This window comes from Ambystoma mexicanum, chromosome 3p (assembly GCF_040938575.1).
Source record: "Ambystoma mexicanum isolate Mex_15411 chromosome 3p, UKY_AmexF1_1, whole genome shotgun sequence".
Taxonomy (NCBI): Eukaryota; Metazoa; Chordata; class Amphibia; order Caudata; family Ambystomatidae; genus Ambystoma; species Ambystoma mexicanum.
In genome coordinates, this window is record NC_090925.1 from 174,493,915 (window position 1) to 174,509,598 (window position 15,684).

General features: G+C 47.1%; 1 long non-coding RNA gene across 1 annotated transcript in view; it reads left to right on the forward strand.

Moving 5' to 3' along the window:
- LOC138579514 (uncharacterized) overlaps nt 1-4,785 on the forward strand; it is a 39,783-nt gene extending 34,998 nt beyond the window's left edge. Inside the window, exon 2 of the long non-coding RNA XR_011304032.1 lies at nt 3,995-4,785. This is a non-coding gene — a long non-coding RNA (uncharacterized lncRNA). The remainder of the gene's footprint in view (nt 1-3,994) is intronic.
- The last annotated feature ends 10,899 nt before the right edge of the window (nt 4,786-15,684 follow it).

A 15,684-nucleotide genomic window follows, 5' to 3' on the forward strand; every position in this document is an offset into this window, starting at 1 on the left:
TAATGTGGCCCAGTGACTTTTCATGATAGATGAACACCTAAAGGAAGTCTATCCAAAACGTTTTCTGGTGGTGGCAATGAAACTCATAAGTAATAAATATCATTAGGTGGTTAGAAACTTGATGGATCAGAGCGTTTTCCAATGGGATTGTGCCATTATAAAACACTTCCGTGAATCTGTCCCCATGTGTCCTGTATTTCTCTGGTAAACCATGTGGGGAGTTTAGGTCAGGTTTGATGGGTCATGAGCAGATTATGCTTATGTTACGAAAAAAGGATGGGGATATCTGAGTAGACCAAGAGACATTGGGCCTCATTCCGAGTTTGGAGGTAGCCATGGTGCTATTAGCACCATGGCTACCCCCTTACAGCATACCGGGTCCGGGTTCCCTGAATGGGGACTTACCGGGCCATTCCAACCTTGGAGGACCCGGTATTTCCCCATTCAGGGAAGCCATCCCCATTCCCATTCGAGCTCCCATAGGACTCAATGGGAATGGGGAGGGAGCTCATAACGCGCCCGTTAATAACGGGCCTATTATTAGCACCCGGGTCCCGCTAAAGGACTTCGGAATGTGGCAGTAAGGGGTTAACGGCATCGGCATCTTTACCGGCGCCGTTAACTCCTTACTGCCACACTCGGAATGAGGCCCATTATCTCATTGTTACACCATGGGTGGGGTCGGGATAACCTTAATAGACCATAAGAGCTTCTATCTCATTTACACCATGGGGTGGGATACCTCAAGAGACCAGAAGACTTTCTTTTCCTGTAGCACAGTTTGATGAATCATGGGATTCTATCACTTCTGCCCAATGGGGATCTTATCCTTGTGAGGCTTGGAAGGTGAGCCCGCTATACGCTATACAATACCCTCCCTAGGGGTAGAGGCAAGCAGGCTCACTGGGAGATACTCCCCTTTGGGGACACAGGGCCTCATTACGCGGTGGGAGGTAAGGGATTACTGGCACCGGTAAGGGCACAGGAGCTGGTAATCCCTTACCTCCCTACTACGAGTTCCCTTTGCAGGTCCTTCCTTAATGCCTGGTTTTTGCAGATGTTGAGGACGGGACCCGCAGAGGGACTCCAGAGCTAACAACGATACCGCAATTTGCAGTACCGTTATTAGCACCTTCCCCATGCCCATTGAGCCCTATAGGGGCTCAAATGTGAATGGGGAATGGCCCTGGTGAATGGGGAATTACCGGTCCCACCGACCACGGAATGGACCGGTAATTGCTTCATTCACCAGGGAGGAGTCGGAAGGGTTTTGGAGGCAGCCATGGGGCTAATAGCTCCATGGCTACCTCCAACCTCGTAATGAGGCCCAAGGACTCCTTTTCCAGTAAGGAACTCCCTAAAATAAGACCACTATTCCTCTTCAATAAGATCCTATGAAGGAAGACATGAAGGACAAATAAAAGTATGTTATTGTCAACCAAGTGTACCATTAATATCTATGAGAGAAAAAACAAAAGGAACAGGGAAGAAGATTATTTGAACCATATTGAATCGGAATCTAAAAGAAAAGAAGGACTTGCACATTGTACCAAGGAAGCCCCAAAGGAACGTCATAAAACGAGAAGGCGGGGCACTGGAAAGAGAGAGAAACCGCACATTTCAAATCAGCTGGTGCTGCACAGCTGAGAGAGTCCTGGATGCGTGGCGTACGATGCGAGGAAGAGAATCCGGCGAAAATACCAAAGCAACACTTTGGGAAGAGGAAAATGCTCTGAATGCTGAAGTGAGGAGAGAGTATCCAAAGTGGCACAGAGAACTGAAGCAAGTAGCCAACGCATCGTGTTCGAAAGAAGGAGAGACCAAGAACGCTAAGAGAGGACCTACCGAGATACGTCCTGACCCCGAAAGGAGAATAACTGGTGGCATGACCGCAGCAGAGACGCAGTGGACCTATTGGTCCATGAACAACACTGATACCACAGATGAAGAGTTGTAGGAGAATGAAGCAAAGGAAAGACCAGCAAAGCAGCAATCCAATCTGTCGCTAACGAGGGAAACTGTTCTGACACGAAGAGAAGAAGTTTCCAGTCCATACAGGACCCCAGGGACGTTACCGCTATACAACACAAGTAACTGGGAAAAGGAGAGACCCAGGAGGGGGAGAGAAGAGAGAGATAATCATTGCTGGAATGCTCCTACTCGTCCCAGTCAACAGGAAATTTTGAAAATACAGAGGGCCTCATTCCGAGTATGGTGGTAGTCATGGCGCTATTTGCGGGTCCGGGTAGGCGAAATGGTGATTTACCAGGACATTATGAACTATGCGCACCCGGTAAATCCCCATGCCGAATACCATTCCCCATTCCCATTCTAGCCCCCATAGGGCTGAATGGGAATAGGGAAGGTGCTAATGACGGGCCCGCAAATAGCGGGCCGTTATTTGCTCACTGGTCCCCTAACGGGACCCGCTAAGGACGTCTGGTCTGACCAGACGTTTTCAGCAGGTCCAGCTTGGGAACCTCGGAATAGGGCGGTAAGGGGTTACCGGCACCGGCATCCTTACCGGTGCCGGTAACCCCTTACTGCCCACCTCGGAATGACCCCCTGTGTCCTTCTTCTGACCTGCAACAACAGTGAGGTGGGAATAAACCCAACAGCACATACAACCTTCTTCTGTCCTTGTTACACAAAGGGGTGGAGATAAACTCAATAGACCACAGGACCTGCTGTCTCTGTTGCATCTTGGGGAGGGGGCAAACTCAAGAGATCATTAGAACCTCGGTCCCTTTGTCACCATTGAGTGAGTTTACAGTCAATGGGCCATAAGAACCATAGGAACCTCTATCTCTGTCACCATGTGCTGGAGGTGACCTTAATAGAATATGATCATCTCTGTCTCTATGATACCATAGTGTGGGGATAGAATCAATAGGCCATAAGCCCTTCTGTCTTCATTACACCATGGGGATGGGGAAAAGTCAGTAGACCTTAAGAACTTCTGTTTCTGTTACACCATGGTGTTAGGGTAATTTCAATATGACATAAATCCTTCTGTCTTTATTAGTCCAATCATTTCGGATATATGGTATAGGCATTAGGCCCTTCTGTCTCTGTTACACCATGGGGTGAGGATAAACATAACAGATCATAAGCATCACTGTGTCTATTACTCCATGGAGGGGAGATACACTCAAAAGGCAATAGGAACCTCTGTCTCTATTCTACCATGGCATGGGAATACACTCGATATACCATAAGCCCGACGGTGTGCTTTACACCGGGCTGTGCCATGGTTGGTGGGTATTAGACAATGCAGTTGGGACCAAACTGATGGATTTGTCTTTGTTAAAACATGTGGAGGCCAACTCAGTGGATTATGTGTCCTTCTGTCTCTCCTCCACATTCAACAGGCACACACTCACACAACTCTTGAGTTCCTTTTGACGCTGTTACTCCATGTGGCAGAGACTAACTTAGTGAACCACATAATCCTCCTGTTTCTTTATCACTATGCAGTGGGTTCAGATTGAGGAGTCGATTATTCTCTTTCTGTCTCTGCTGTGGTGGCAGACTGGATTACCTATGAGTCCCCTCCTTCTTGATGTTACACACGTCATGCAGTTGGGACCGAATCATTGTTCCATGAGTTGCTTCTTTCACTTTAAGATCATATGGTGGGGGCACCTCAATGCATTATGAGTCTTTTCTGTTGTCATTAGACACTGTGACGATGAACATCTCGCTAGATAATAATGATAATGCTAATGATGTGTTATTTATATAGCGCCTTAATCCAAAGCGCTTTACAGAGCACATATTTACATACAATATCAGCCAACCGAAATTGGTACTAGATCATCAGTCCCTTCCCTCTATTGCACCCTGCGTTAGGGCCAGACTTGATGACCCAACACTCCCTTTCACCTGTGCTATATCATGTCATGGGGCTATCCCTGGTCTCTGCAACACTGAATTAAATCATTAAGGTGGGAAAGCCTGGCTTTTTTACTCACCACTTCGGCTTATGTTTCAGGTATCAACAGAGACCATATCTGTTTCCTTTCAGCAGAAAGTTTCAACCAACCCCGTCCAAAGACCGTGCTGCCCTCAAAATGAAGAGTCTTGTTCCCTTTGAGAGCATCATGAAGCACAGATGGATCTGCGAAAGCAACGTCAACCAGATCTACATTCTCTGGGAGGGCACCCCGACATCTGAGGCCGGATCCTGCTGCAAGTCTTAGAGTCTGTTTGTTTAGTGTAATTCTTCCATATATACTTATATGTGGGCATCTGTGAAACTCTTCATGTGTTGGGAACAGGAAGGTCATGGTAATTCAGCATTTCATTATTGCATGTTGAGTTCACTGATCATGTGAGGATTTCCAGGTTCCATGTTCATGTCTCCCTTCTGACTGCCATTCTCCCCTTTTCGCTTTCTGTCTGTATCAGAGGGTGCCTGATGGCAGTCCCTCAGATTTTCCTGTGTGAATGCTGATGTGAAAAAGAAGAGGGGGCAAGGCAAGCCTGCACACATTTGCTTCTTTATAATATGTAGTCCACTGGAAGAATGCCCAGGCTCCTGCATTGAAGAGTGTGTTCAGGTGTGGCGGGGGGAACCTGAGGGTGACTGCACCCACATAACAGCTAATCAGTGGAAGCCAGTGCCATCTTTCCTTCCAGGGAAAGTGGATTGCCTAGAACCCGCTCTACTTATGCCTGATCCTCTTTTATCTGACACACTCTAATAACATTGGAAAAACATCTTTCACTGATCTGTTTTGAAGTCTTCTGACATTGTGTATTACCAATAAAAGTTCAAATCAATTAACCTTTTTTTTTGTTTTAGCTGAAAATTGGTAACACAAACTTGCCAAAATATTTCTGTGCTGTATTGATTTATTTATTTATTTTGGAAATTGATATAGCGCAACCAACCCGGAGGCATCTAGGGGCTGTTCTTGACAATAGTAAAACAACACAATAGTTACATGGTTACACATATACGTAGAGAGGTGCATTACAACCGCCATCTTAAGTTACAGTGTTCATTTAGTTGTTAGTAAAGTACAGATTGTTGATGGAGAGTTCTTTTAGTAAGTCCTGTGTGAAGAGCCACGTTTTCAGGTGTTTGCGGAAGGTCCAGAACTGGGGGCTTTCAAATCTGTGCACAGATAGAGCAGTAGTTTGGTTTGCTGTTTTCTTCCTAAAGGCCATTAATCTAATCAGATCAGACAGCATCAGGCACACCTTGATTCGGTGAATAATGCTATCACTACGTTCATAACACTACCTCTGTTCCCCGTGCCCACACCCAAGCCATTAAAAAAGGACAAGTAATCAGAGTTGTCAGATTGGGCTAATATTTGTACACGTGGATGCCTGAAAACCCTGTGACTCAGGACAAAGTGGGTGTGTTGGGTTGTCCATTTCTTGGGCTATTTTTCACCTTTAGACAATTTGTAGAAAAAAATGATTCCTAATCACTCTTGTGGATGTGGAGGAAGTGTAGGGCATGCAGTGGAGGTGTAGGGTTGGGGGATGGTCAGTGGAAAGGGATGCAGTAAGAGATGTGTCATTTAACAGTGGGGCTGCCCTACAGCATCAATGCTTTCAGGGCTGGTCTCCTGCTGCTTTAGGGGTGCCTCACTGCATTGTATCTTTACTTTGCTCAAGTCCCCATCAAGCTAAGGCCTGCCTCCATAGAGACCGCAACATACAGCTCGTGCAAGTGCTTCACTTCAGTACAGATACACAGTTGTTTTGGGGAGATTGGAAGTGGACACAATAGGGTACTGTTATATTTGAGGATGGAATTCGGCAGGAACCAGGTTGAGAATATTGCTGCAGCTAAGTGTCTTGATTGGCAACTGAGTAACAGGAAGAGATGAAGCAGTAGGTAAGTCTAAGGAAGGCAGAGGATTGGGCATCAATCACCCAAGTAGAGCATATGTAATTTCTCCAAATGACAGGTGTAGGGAGAGAACAGTAAGAGGTAGACACAATGACATCACCCGCACTCCACACTGATCCAAGGTCCCATTCACGATAGGCACACTGGCAAGAAAAGAAATAACAAGTAACCAGTTTGGCATATAAAGGCTGTGCAGAAACATCTCTATTCTCAGGCCAGAAACAACTAAACTGATGTCCCATAAGTGATAGAGAGACTGTAGGTTAAGGAGGTCATTTAAATCAAATGTCTCTCAACAAACAACATGGTAAAGGTTGCTGTCTCATGAATAACCCATTAACACTGTCGTGTTGGGCTGAAATGGTGGATTTGTAAACTGTCTGGTAGGAGTATGTTAATGTTCTATCCCTAGAGAAATTCACCAAATCTACCTTAGTGTCCAGTTTCTGAGGTCTTGAAGAAAGTCTGAAGCAATTGCAGGGTCAAAAATGCGTGAACTCTTTCATGAAATCTGAGCAACAAAGCAGACTTGGAAACATTGTCTGTATTAATAATAAGAGACGGTTCTTCACGTCAATATGTTAAATCGAAATGACCAGATTTCTCAAATCGCATATTAATTTCCCTCTTTTTTGCTTTCATCTTGGATTAAGGCTGGAAGTCTCACTCTGGGTTGACAAGTATCCGAGGGACCCGTGGAAGGGAAGTCGGGCCTTGGAGCTAATTTCTAGAGCTATCAGTTCCCATGCATGAGCTGACCAAACCACTCCCTAGCACAAGTAATTTCTTTTATGGGTGGGTCTAAATTAGAACTATCGGAATGAGTGAACAATGAGTGAAAGTGTAATACAAGTCTACCCCCAGATCAGAAAAAACATGTCCAGTGCAGCAGCCTCTGGGTCTGGTCTCAAGCTGAAAAATCTTTGATCTGAGTCTGTAGCATGGAAGCGAATGAAGCTATATGCGTGCATCCTCAGCGGGCCAGAGAACCCAAAGAATAGGGCAGAAAAGTAAACAATCACTGGAGTCTCTGACCTGTTTTACGCACCTGTCTGCCACAGTGTTGTGTGTGCCTGGCAGGTGATATGCAATGGGAGAGAACATCCCCAGAACTTCCCTGCCAAATCGGAAACAGTTTTCTAACGAGTGACCCCTAAATCGGTGATAAAGATTACCACTGAGACGTTGTCCCTCCTTAAGGTGACAGAGCAAATGATCCTGTGTTTTGTGAAGCATTTTATTGCATGTTGTATGTACTCCCAAAGAGGCCCTAGAGCTCCCAAACACATAAAAAAGGATGAGTACAGGAGAGATTTTAAAGTGATGCCCATCATAGAGAAAGTTGGAAATACGGATGAGTGCAGTGTCGGTGAAGTGTTTACTACGTCACCCTGATTTAATTGCGTCTTACAAGGCCTTTATCTTTCAGCCGGTTAGTGATCTGGTCACAGTTTCTCCATTTCTCGCACCTCATGACATCAGGATGGCTACAGATTCAAAAAGTAGACTCTGGGAAGAAATGAAGATCACTAGTTAATTCCATGCTTCTATTTGGGTGAGGCACCATTTGAGCTCTAATTTTGCTCCTGTCATAAGGGTCTGCATAAGTCCTTTCCTGACGAATGCAACTGATGTTAAGACTCTTTAACGCTCAGTAATAAAGCAGACCTGGAAACATTGCCTGTATTTATGATAACAGAAGTCCCTTCTCTTGTCGAGACGTTCATTCGAAAAGACAAGATTTCTGAAAAGACATACATTTCCTTCTTTGTTGTTTTCATCTTGGGATGGGGAAGATGAAACAAGGAAGTCTTTGCCTCGATTATTTATTGGGAATTAGCCTTTTCTGACTTTTCCTGATTTGTGATAGCCCGAGTTCCAGTAGATCAATTGCAGCTGTTCCCGTACCAGGTCGCTCGAGGACACCATTATCCAACGGTCATCCAACTATATCCCATTGTCTCTCTGCGCTGTTATTCCACCCGCTATCCTCTTTTCCTCTGCATGTTCACTGTTTTCTGTGCACATCACCTCCGCCCAGGTACCAGTGTTTTTTCCCAGTCATGTGCCCTGTCTCCCCCACCCGCGCCTCTGCTTGGTTAAGTGCACCTCACTCTCTGCAGTTTTTTATGGCGCACTCTATCCCTCCTATCTTCTCAAACTGCTTCTATATCTCTTATCCACCCCACACTAAATCCGACAGGAAGGAACTCAAGAAGGATATTCTGGGCTCTAACCCAGGCCTTCCTATCGCAGACAACTACGTCACTGCTTCTGCCAGAGAGACTCTCACTGACATCCTCTTTGTTGTTCCCTCACCCGACTTACGGACTCTCAATATGATCGCTCTTCTCTCTCCTTTTTCTTCCTCGCCCATTAATGGTGGCAACCACTGGGAGGTCCTTCTTGCCCTCTTCTGTACCTCCAGGGTCATCATCAATGTCTACTGCAATGGTACCATCATGGTACAGGGTCCTCACCCCAACCTTCTACTCTTTGATAGGCTCCCCCCTTGCCTTATCAACCTTCTCCTTCTGCACCAGCTCCTTCAGCATCCCTGGCTCTCTTGCCAGCTGTGCCCACCTTGGCTCCCTTGTCGCCTCCTAACCACCCTTCTACCCTCGCCACGGCCTCCTTGCCACCACCCCCCACATTGACAACCTCATCAGCCTCCACCTCTTTGGCGAACCTGCTACCCACTAACAATGTATCTGGGGCTTCCTTGCCCCCTGCGGCCCCTACCGCACTAGCTCCCTTCTCACCAAATGCGGTCCCGGCTCCCTTGGCAGCCTTGTCAGCCTTGGCTCCTCTGATCCCTTCTACCTTTCTCCCTCAGGCACTCTCACCACTTCTGCGGGGGACCACTGTCCCCTGCTCCCTCCCATAAGTCTTTCACAGATGGTAATCTGCTCCACATTGCCTCGCTTAACACTCGCTCAGCCGTCAAACACTCCTCCGACATCTGCAACCTCATTGAACTCCTGGATCTTGATGTTCTTGCCCTCACTGAAACTTGGTTCAAGGATAGCTCTGTCACAAGTTTTGACACACTTCTCCCAGAAGGCTACAAGATACTCTCTCTGCCTAGACCAGACAGACCAGGTGGGGGAGTAGCATTGATCTTCCCTTAGTGGATCCCTGTGTCTGTCATTCCCACTCAGGGCTACTCATCATTTGAGTGCTTGGTCTGCAGGCTCTAGCCCTCTCTTAATTCTTCACTCCTGCTGGCCACCTTCGATTAGACACCGGTCCGCCCTCCCTCTTCGTTTCGGAATGGGCTGACATGGCCTTCTCTCTCCTTTCCTCCTCTTCTCAACTCCTCCTACTGGGTGATCTCAACATCCATCTCGATTCACCTGATTCCTCAGGACCTTTCCGCAATCTTTGCAACTCTCTCTCTCTTTCCATCTTACCCTCTAGCCTAAAGCACACTGCTGGCCACACCTTGGATGCTCACATCTCAACTGACATACCTCTATCTATCCCTCTCACTACTTCCCTCTCTTGGACTGATCACTCTCTGCTCTCTTCTCACTTGAAGCTCTCTTCTCCTCTTGCATTGGTAAGCCCAGCACTGCCGCCCGTTTACAAGGTCATCCGACCCATGAAAAGAGTGTCAGTGTCTGCCTTAGCCTCTACCTACTCTGCTCCTTCTACCCCTGCGGCTGACACCCACCCTGACACAGCCCTTTCTATCATTAACCTCTCCGTTTCCAACACTCTTGATATTCTTGCCCCTGCCATGAGCCTACCAAAAAGTGCAACTCTTGGTACGACTCCAAACTGGCTGCCCTTAAATGCAAGTGCAGGGCAGCTGAACGAACATGGGATTCCTCGGGTGCAACCTCTGACATACTGGCCTGCCGCCTCCTTCAAAGGCAGTATAGACTCTGCATCCACTCCAAGAAAAGAGTCCTTATTCAAGCCTGCATCCCTGCGGCATCCAATAACATGGCCAATCTCTTCAAAGTCTGCAAGGAACTAGCCAATCCTACCGCAGCCTCCTCCACCATTGCACCCACCCAGGCCCCTTGCTCGGCCTTGGCTGCACACTTCACCTCAAAAGCACAGGATATCCTATCCTCTCTCTCTTCCTTACCACCTCATGCCCCAACATCTCTTGCACTCCCTTTAGCCACCCGCACCTCCCCCCTTCTCCTCTCTACTCTCTCCCCTGTAACACCTGAGGAGGTTACTAATGAGGTCCGGTCTATGAAAGCCTTCTCCAAACAGGTGGACCACTGTCCCTCTAAAACCATCAAGGACAACATTAACTCTCTTGGCCTTGCCCTGGCCGACCTCTGCAACCTCTCCTTTGCCACTGGAGTTTTCCCCACTGCTCTTTAGCATTCCCCTGTGCACCCTCTCCTCAACAAACCTTCTGCTTCCATTCCAGCAAACTATGGCCCAATCTCTATCACTCCTTTCCTGGGCAAACTCCCGGAGAAGTTAGCTATCTCTCAGCTTACCTTCCACACTGAATCTGTTGGTTGCTTCCATGACCACCAGTCTGCCTTTAGAGCATCCAGAGGCATGGACAACGCTCTTTTGAACTCCTGTGAAGATCTGCTCTCAAATCTTGATTCTAACTCTCCCTCTGTCCTCATTCTACTCAACCTCTCCTCTGCCTTCGTTACAGTGACCCACAACACCCTGATCGCACGTCTCTGTGATACCATGGGCATCACTGATCAGGCCCTGGCATGGCTAACCTCCTTTCTCTCTGACTGCCCATCTCAGGTGGAATTAGGATCCTTTCTCTTCCCTTTCATTCTCTCTACATGCAGTGTACCCCAGGGATCTAAACTATCCCCTTGATTTTTCAGTGGCTACATTGCCCAACTGGCCCGAATGATAGTCAGCTTCACCTCCAACTTTCAGTGTTACGCAGATGACACACAGCTCACCTTCAGGCTACCCTCAGCCTCTTCCTCTTCCTCACTCATACCTGACTGTATGTCTGCAATTCAGTCGTGGTGTGCTGCAAACAACCTCTGCCTCAAATCCAGTAACACAGCGATTATCCTCATTTGTCCCCTGCTCCCGCCTTCCCTCTTTCTCTCTGTCTGTCCTCCCTTGGCCCTGCGCCTCCACCTTCCGAGGCAAAAAATCTAGGGGTCATCTTCGACTCCACTCTCTCTTTCTCGTCTCACATCACGGACATCCCACTACCAACTGCACCTTCTCAGGGGTATTCTACCTTTTCTCAATTTCCCCTTAAGGCTTACCGTCTCCAGAGCCCTGGTCCTCTCTAGACTGCACTACTGCAACAGCCTCTTTCTCAACCTTCCCTCTTCTACCGTTCCGTCCTCTTCAACTCATCCAGAACAGAACTGGAAGACTTATCCTTGCCCAGGGACTGCATCTCTCCAGCACTGTAATCCCTTCACTGGTTCACCATGGCTGCAAGGAGTAAGTTCAAGACCCTTTACATTGTCCACAAGGCTTTTCTGGGGCCTGGGCCCACTCTATCTGCAGTGCTCTCTTCCCAAATACTCACCTTCCCGAGCCCTCTGCTCGTCTTCCTCCAACTCTCTGCGGCTGAGCCGCTTCTCTAATCAGAGATTTGGGGGGAGAACTTCATCCACTGCAGGTGCCTCCCTCCGGAACAGCCTCCCTGCCTCTCTCTGTTTTGAGCCAGATCTCCTTAAGTTCTCTTTCCCACTCCCCTGCTATCTACCTCTTTCTGCTCAGTTTTGCTTGCTGGCTGCCTGGTGTACCTTCAGAGCCTCACAGGTCCAAAGCTTTCCTTGCCAGTCTCCTACACTTGCCCCCGAGCCTTGCACTTGCTTCAGCACTACTGCACTTAGGTTACGACATATGAGAGTGGTATCTCTCTGCACTTACCCTATGTTCTGACGGGACTGGGCGCACTTGGTCCCTATTGCCCCCCCATCCACGCACTTCTTGTTCTGTGCACCTGCATGATCTGAATGTAACATGCCTAGTAAGAACGTTTGTCTTGTCGTCCTTATGTCTTCCCCTCCGATGCATGGTTGTGCTTTGAAACACTTGTGTATAAGCGCATAGTAAATAAACAATCAATCAATCAATCCAAGGGCAAATCCTTTGGCTCTACAAAGCCATCCCTAAGGGTCTGTTGTGAAACGCCATGGGACAGATGAAAAACAGGAGAAGCATGCAAACTGAAATCCTGTGCTGCCCAAGCGAACTGCAGAAACAAGCAAAAAGCTGCAAAGAGAGCAGTGGAGAGGTGAGCATCCCTCAAATCTGGGTGGGCTAACCAGTCCCTTTGTTGTACCACATTTTGGAGAGCATAAGTTGCATCCATTTGAAATGTCTGTATAATGAATTTGTTGACAGCCCTCACTTGTATCACTGGTCAAAAACCTTTGTCTTTCTTTAGCACAATCGATAGAATGCCCAGAATGCCTGACTGAGATTAGTGGGTTTGTTCTAAGGCCCATTCGTGTAACAAACATTTTATTTCTTGTGTAATAACATGCTGACCTACTAGTGAAAACTGGATTTTTGTGGCACGTTTGTTTTCAAATGGAGAGGATAATACACACTCTTAACTTTAACCAATTGGAAAGCAAATAATGAATGCAACTTCCAAAGGAAAAGGGGGAGGGTAACTTACCATTATACTTCCCAGAATGGTGTTGTCTCCCAGGGATGTTATTTTCTGAATAAATGCACATGTTGGAGGAAACCTGGGTGTGTGTTGCCTGCGGCTGATCAAATGTTTCTCTGCAAACTCAATTGTAGATTAGCATGATTGGCCGGACAGGGGCACCTAACCTGGAACCAATAGAAACATTTCTATTAACGTAGATGATTTTCTTCAGTGTACTTTGGCCAAAGAGGAGAATGTTATCAGATACGTGCTGACATCCTTGACATGTTCTCCATATAATAGAACTTCATTATTGTGTGGTTCTTCATCGGACATACTACCTAGTTTTGTAATGTATTTTCAGTGAAATCTCTTGGTCTTTCAGCTGCGAGGGACAAGTTAAGGCTGCCCAAAAAGCATGGAGCTCTTTGGCTCATCCACTGAGTATATCTGAGTTTATTTTGGAACCACACTGTTGGCTGTCTCAGCCATGTCCAGGATCCAGACCAGTGGTCAAACAGTATCAAGCAACTTATCATGGAGATTATACAAAGCTTGACTGACTACTCTGCCTGCATCAGTGTCGTATTTTGACGTCCTAATACATTGTTCTGGAATTGGGGGTATAGGACATTTTGATCTCATCCTACCCTGGAAACCCTATCTGGTCTCAAATATATATGGTTTTGAATTTATTGTGCTATGTGTGGTAGGGGGATGCTAGGGACAAACATAATTCCTGCAGCGGGATCTTGAATGGCACTGGTACTCGGAGCATCAAGATCAGAGTGAGGTTGATCGGTATCCAAAATAACTACCTTATAATAGATGGGGGTAGTCCTGTCATCATTAGGGTCTTATTGCAGATTCAACAGAGCTGGACAAATCCCAGCTCTCCTAACCATCTTTTGTAACTCGATGCGGCCAGAGGGTCTTTCAAGAAAAGTACATTTTTTGATGGATCAACCCCTGTCTTCATCCCGGGTGTGAGAGCTTGGGGGTGGGGAGAATGGTGGGCAGAACCCGGAACCCTATGCTCTCAGGGTGGTTCCTCTTTGTTTTTCTCTTGCTGAACCTTGAGGATGTACACCCCTCATTAGCTTGTGAACCTTCTGGGTCCTTGTTAAAGAATTAATGGCAGCTATTAAGGCAGCCTGGGCTTGTGATAATGCTGCAGAAGTAGACCTCCCAATTGCTGTAGAAAACCCACCACCAATCAGATACAGGGTTGTCTATGAAGGAGAAATGGTCCCCTGTCCTATTGCCTGGTGGAGCTACCCTCTCTGGAGTATCATAATATTCCACAGCAGTGGATGCTTCTTCAGTCTCGAATTACATTCTCTACAATGCAGGTAAAATGCTGCTGCTTTGTTGTTTAAATAATACTCTCCCAATCCATAAATCTTTGTCGTCACTGAAGCCATGATACAAATGTGTCCTGTTATTAGTGTGACGAATCAACTTCCAGGGCACAAGTGCCCCAGGGATGAATATCGGTTTCTAAACCATCAATCAGCACCACACCTCTAGTACACCAGGAGGGATCAAAACATATTGGAAACACAAGTCAATTATAAACCTCCTTCTTCAATTTTGGTAACGTGGATGGAACAGCAGGCTTATCTCAGCAAGGTTGTGGATCATTGGTTAGTTGCAACACAGTGAAAATACAATTATTACCCAATGATAAAAGGGACCGTCCAGTCAAGGTTGTATACAAATATCAAATTTATCATTATTTCAAGAGACAGTTCTAGCACACTACAAAATACAACCCACCGTGTAAAGGAACACAGAGGGCATACAGTTTCACGAAGGAAATGGTTGCACTCTCGATACTGACAGGAGATTAGTTGGTAAAGCTATCTATCTTAACTGTTTAAGGTTATTTGGATTTGGCACGAAGGGAGCGAGGGGTCGTAAATGTCACTAGGGCCTTCTGAGAAGGACAAGGGGGACAGAACCACAATGTACCTGGTGCTTGAGATGATCTTGGTGCTCGACATGGTCTATTTGGTTCCAGGATACTCTGCAGCTCCTGTGCCAGAGTTCAAGATGGGAGACAGCTGCGGCTATCAGGTGGCAGGCAGTTTGGCAAGTGAAGTTGGATAGACGGCTGCAGGCTTGCCTATGTGGCATCTCAGGGTCAAGAATCATTGCCCCTGTGCTGGTTGGCGGATCTGGAATTCTGGTTGAGGCATCTCGGAAGGCTTAAATGACTGTAGTGTGACAATAGTCAGTGGTGCAGCCGGCAGCGGTTCGAGGGCTCGACTGCCTCGAAAATGTCCTTAAAAGATGGACACTGGTTGATACTTGTCGTATCGTCCCTTAAGACAGAGGGCCCAAAACCGAGGAGAGTGTTTGCAGGTAACGTCCTTGTCCTTTGTTCAGAGACTTTCTGGCACTTCCCACCTAGGAAGCTTGCTGGCAGAACCTAGCAGGGCACGCTGTGTGCTGGCTGGAGACTGGTTCTGGAGCTGCATGATGGGTCCTCTGAGTTTGGTATCTCCCTCTGTTTCCTGGGAGATGTTTAGGGGACGGTTGCTTCCCTCTTGGAAATCCTGGCCTTCCTTCACTTGCGGAAGCTATAAGGCAGACTGTACCTTCAGCCAGAGTCCAAATGAGTCCTTCTTCTTACTCCTTTCGAAGTCGTCGGATGATCCCCAAAATGGTCCGCAGTGATTTAACAGGCTAAGCCTACCTTAATGAACCAATCCTGGTTCCCCAGCAGCAATCTTCTGTTATTCGTGAGGTCATAACCAGAGTGCTGTACTACTAAGTCCCATCCATCTTCCTGTCAGTTGTGGATCAAAGGGTCTCTCTGGTTAATTGAGCTCTCTGTGGCACCTGATCAAAGCGCAGGTCTCCCTTGAAGTTATGGCGAGAACAGAATTCTTGTCTCCATCTAATCACATACTCATACCTTCCTGAATGGGGGCCACCTGTGGAGATGACCACTGTAAACAGTTGTCACAGACATGACATTCATTGCCCTTCATACTAAAGTGCGGGAGTTGACTTCAAGTTGAAAAAGATGCGTATACACAGGGTGTTGGGGTTACTGTCCCCTTTGTCAGACCTGCGACCAGGCCTCCCACATGCCTGCTTCAATTAACTCTCATAGTATGAGCTGCCACCATCAAGCAGACAAACGATAGGGCCGATCCATTGAGCCTTTGATGTTTAATTAGGCTTGCCATGGCAGGAGGAAGGTGTTGCCTTCCCCCATCTT